At 32.6% G+C, this 5,323-nt stretch overlaps 1 pseudogene across 1 annotated transcript; it reads left to right on the forward strand.

Moving 5' to 3' along the window:
* The first annotated feature begins 2,194 nt into the window (after positions 1-2,194).
* LOC145794837 (ADP/ATP translocase 3, mitochondrial-like) lies at positions 2,195-3,375 on the forward strand (annotated as a pseudogene). The gene is made up of 2 exons (XR_014334775.1): positions 2,195-2,674; positions 3,115-3,375. The product of XR_014334775.1 is annotated as an ADP/ATP translocase 3, mitochondrial-like (transcript).
* The last annotated feature ends 1,948 nt before the right edge of the window (positions 3,376-5,323 follow it).

Raw genomic sequence — 5,323 nt, forward strand, 5'->3', positions numbered from 1 at the left:
CAAAGCCTCAAGGTTAGCGATATTCTATTTTGCCACTTCATTGCATCCCGAAATCATAATTTTCCCTTTAGTGGGTTGATCACACAGCCTTAAACCCATACCATGTATGATTAGTTTTTGCTCATGCTGTCTTCTTACCTTCACTTTGGTGTTATTATATGTTCTTTTACAGTTATATGAATCGATATTTTTCTTGGCTATTTATGTTGATTGAGTTATTCCCCACTTTGTTTCTTTCTTTATTTATTTTTAAATAAATGCATACTAGAATCTCTCACACGTGTAGTTTTTTGTCCTAGGTTTCCAACATCATCTATTTGGATTCCCCAACTGGTGATTTACAAACAGCCTCTGAAACAAACATTTTCCTACTCATGGTACTTTAAATTAAGAATTAATTAATGACAACTTTTGACAATATTGTTAGGAATAACTCGATAATTTTGTGGAAACAAGTTTGGAAATTTAGAATCTATTTAGAGAAAAAAAAATTGTTAATTAGTGAATAACTTTTGTTGTTTTGCAACCAGTGGTTCAATCTATTTCCAGAGTTTCTTTCCAATCCATTTTATATTGCCGGAGAATCTTATGGTGGAATCTATGTGCCAACTCTTGCTTCTGAAATAGTGAAAGGTATTTTATGGTGTCAAGACATTGAATTCAAATTCATTTGATGCAGGGTTACATGGTGGGAAATGGCGTTGCAGACTCAAAGTTTGATGGCAACGCCCTCGTTCCGTTTGCACATGGAATGGGTCTCATCTCTGATGGTATTTTTGAGGTAGTCGAAAAGCATATGCTGCCTAGGAAAAAGGAAAGAGACATGAAAAGTTACTCTCGGAATAAAAATCATTTTTACTTTCAACCGTTTCTTATCTAAAACCCATGTCCGCCTCTAATTATGAGCAGGTCCAAATTTTTTAGTCCACTTTGACTTTCAATCCACCAAAGTAGCCTACAAACGATGGTGAGACCTCAGTGGTGATTAGCAACTGAAAGGTTTATTGATTGTCCATATTAAGTTTTATCTTATGTTGGATTCAATTAACGCTTGTTTTTCTTTATTTTGGCAACCACAACGTGGCATTAATGTTTTGAGATTTTGGTAAAAAAGGCCAAGAAAAGTATTGTGATATAACATTTTGGAGATTATGAGATTGACCAATTTCTATATTGTAATTTCGATGAAAATTTGGCGTTAACTTTGGAAGAAACTGATGAGTAGACATTCCTCCAAGTACTTGTTTGCTGCTGGCACTAGCTAAGTTACATAGTTTTTGTTGCTCAACATGTGTTTGAGACAAACACATGATCTTGTTGTAGGAAGCTGAAGATGCTTGCAAAGGAAACTATTATAATCCGAATAGTCTAACGTGCCAACTTATGATTAGCAAAGTAGAATCGGTAAGGTGGTTTTTATTTACACTTGCTTTAAACTCTGTTTCCATGAATTTTTTATTTTTTTATTTTTATGTATGTTTATATTCTGAATGAATGTAAGAAACTTACTTTTAAAAACCGCTAATTAATTACGTTTATATTTAAAAATGTTTTGGTTTTTCACTTCTTGTCATGGTGACTATCTAGGTTATAAAAGATCAGAACTTATATGACATCCTTGAACCCTGCCATCATAGCCCAACTTCGAAAGAAGATGAAAACGCAAACACAAGCTTGCCATTGAGCTTCAAGCAATTAGGGGTGACTGAGAGGCCTCTTGCTGTGAGAAAAAGGACATTTGGACGTGCATGGCCTTTACGAGCACTAGTAAGAGATGGCATAGTTCTAATGTGGCCTCAATTAATGGAAAATTCCGTTGTTCCGTGCATTGTAAGTTAAATGAATTGATCTATTTTTCCCTTAATTATATTTGTGTTTGAAAATTGTTTAGCATGCACGCATATATTGCTTAGATTTGAAAATTAAGATGGGTAAACCTCAAGGATGGTATACATAATACTCGGTAACTATTTGTTCCCTCCAAAGTCATTTGACTCAAACAATATGTTTTTATTTTAATTTTTTACCAGTGTTTATAGTAGCGAAAAGATTGGGTAGGGAAAAACCATTTTCTCTATTGTTCCTTGTATTTAAACCTTTATTGTGTTCTTTGTTTGATATGCTTGTTTTTGTTTTATTCTTGCATGTAATTAATGTTGGTTTCTGTTGCAGGTCGCCACCTTGAGTTGCAAATATGGCAGATGGATCACAGCATCCATCAATTTCCCAGAAGATACATGGGCAATCTTATTTCTTATCTCGAATTTCTCCTAACTTGCGCTCCAGGAATACTGGTTTACACAATATGACCGGTGCATATGTAAATGGAGGTCTGCAGAGTCCTCTGCCACCAGCATTCCAAGGCACTGGCTTGGAATTTGCATCACCACTATCCTCTATTTTTGTACAAGCTCCCGCAGAAAAAGGTTTTCGTAGTTTTATGATAGACTTCCTTATGGGAGGAGTTTCTGCTGCTGTACCCAAGAATGCTGCTGCTCCGATAGAGCGAGTTAAGCTATTGATTTAGAACCAGGATGAGATGATCAAAGCTGGTCGGCTGTCTGAACTATACAAAAGAATTTCTGACTACTTTGCCCGAACAATTAAGGATGAAGGCATTATTGCTTTGTGGAGAAGCAACACTGCCAATGTTATCAGATATTTCCCAACCCAGGTTAGCCTATCTTTTGTTTATGTTTGTTAATCTTGCCATTTCTTTTGTTTCGTTTTTCTACTCTCGATTAGTATGGGAGCAGTTATGTCCACAGTCCAAAACATCTCTTCCACAACCCTGCCTCTCACATGATGGGACAACCACATGTGAGTGTGTGGTCTGCAGAAATAACAATTGCATAATAATTAGTGCATATGCATGTGTTTGCTAACAAAGGGATGGATTGACATCCTGAAATTTGAAAGGAAGTGATGTCTAATCTGGATTTGATTTAGGTCCTCCAAACAGCTTTATCCTGTCAGTTTTGGAAGTTTGAATTAAAAACACTGGCTTGTCGATGTGATTCATTAAGTTTCCGTTTTGATTTATCATTTGTTGACAACCATGTCTTGTTTTATAGAATGCCTCACAGAATTTGCAATTTCATCAATCCTTTTCAGGCCCTGAACTTTGCTTTCAAAGATTTTTTTAAGAGGCTGTTTAATTTCAAGAGAGACAAGGATGGTTAGTGGAAGTGGTTTGCCGGGAATTTGGCGTCAGGTGCTGCTGCTGGTGCTTCATTTTCTCTTTTTGTTTATTCCCTAGATTATGCTCGAACACGTTTGGCTAATGATGCTACAGCTGCTAAGAATGGTGGTGGAAGGCAGTTTAATGGTTTGATTGATGTTTGCAGCCTCATAACTAATCCCATTATTGGATGATTTCCAAAATTTGCCTGGTTTATTATTTCAAATATTTTTTTGTTGGAGCATGTAATGTTATTATAGACCTTTTCACTTGTCTCCATGTGAAAAGGTGATGATGGAGGATGAATATCACTAGATACTGGCTTGGTCTCAAATCAATTCTTTTGTTATTTTTCTTCCCTTTTCTTTTGACAAATGTTCATTTGAATGGAAATAGGAGTTATTGTTTCATATTAGTGCTACTTTGCAATTTTATTACAAGTAATAATTTCAAAAAAAAAAAACAATTAAAAAAATAAAGATGTAATGGCATTTTTCAGAACCCCACTATATAGGTTTTTTAAAATTAAAAAAGCTATGATGACGTTTTTGAAATGTCGCTAGAAGTTGTCAGGACATCACTTTGCAGTTATGTATCACATTTAGCGGCGCCGCCTATAACAAATTAACGACGTTTCTAAAGCATCGCTAAAATTGTCATGACGTCACTTTGCCTTATGTGCCACATTTAAAATGCCGCCTATAACAAATTAATGACGTTTTTAAAGCGCCACAATGCTATAGCGACGGCCGCGTTCTCGACGTTTGGTGCTAAGCGTCACAAAAAGAATTAGTGGCGTTTTTTACACTTATCGCGGCATTTTTTAAACGCCTCTAAAAGCTGAATTTCCTGTAGTGATTATTATATTTATAGGAATAATACATCTACAATTATCTAAGTTTTGCATACTTTTAGGATATAAGAATTGATAAAAAATTATCAATTCATATTGATATGTCTGGAACACCCTTATAATTGTAGTGATTAAATTTTTTTTAGAATATTGTTATTTAGATCCAAAAGTCAAACTCAAAAGTTAGACCTACTTTCTAAACTTAATAATGTATCAAGAAAATGATTGATTGATAGTATTATCAACTAATCATCTTCTTAACATATTACTAAACTATAAAATAGATCTAAAAAATAGTATATCAATTTTTTCTTTTATTTATTTTTTATTGCTATTAATACTAATACTACTATTACTACTAGTAATAATAATAATAGTGCTAACAACACAAATTGAAAAATTATCAATTCCCCAAAGATGATTCGATTTATGATTTTTTTCCCCCAAAAATAAACACCAATTAGTCTATGCATGCTCTTTACATTAGACAATTTTGAAATAATTAATTTTTAATATATTTAAATTGTTTTGTCACATATCAGGTACACTACAGTAGCTCATGGGAAAATAATAAACAAATAAAAGAGTAATTTATATTTTGTTCTTTTTATGTCTAGTCATTTTTAAACTTTTTTTTACTTTTTATTTTTACTTTTCTCCTTGCATTTTTTTCTCCCTTTGGCAATTTATGATTTAATTTTTTCTTAATTTACTCCTAAAGCAAATTTATGTTTAAAATTAAACATAAAATATCACATTAACTTTTACATAACATAAAAACATATTATTATATCACAATTTGGTTTGTGTCGGAGATTTGAGAGATATATAATAAAATATTTTTATGTTACGTGGCTATTAATGTACCAATTTTTGTATAATTTTGGACATAAATTAACTTTTGAAATACGTTTAAAAAAAATAAAGTGAAAAAAAATTAAAGGTAAAAAAAAAGACTAAATATAAAGAAAAATTATTTATAAATTCTATTTGGGAAACTTATGCTACATAAGGTCCTGGAAAAAAAACTTTTGTTCACATAAGTCCTGTAGAAAGTTTGTTGACACATTTTCTCTCAATATTATTAGTTAATATATACCATATATGGAAAATTAAATGCTACCACAAATTATGATCATATTTATATGGATGTGAACTTAAATTTCAAAATTGATGTTCTGTTTGGTGATTACACCTTTGAATAGGATATTTTTTAGGAAACAAAATATATGAGATATTTTATGCGGCAATGGTTGGTGGCCACAAATTCTGTGGCTCAAATGGCCCGA

This window comes from Camellia sinensis, chromosome 7 (genome assembly GCF_055761805.1).
Source record: "Camellia sinensis isolate YWXY chromosome 7, ASM5576180v1, whole genome shotgun sequence".
Taxonomy (NCBI): domain Eukaryota; kingdom Viridiplantae; phylum Streptophyta; class Magnoliopsida; order Ericales; family Theaceae; genus Camellia; species Camellia sinensis.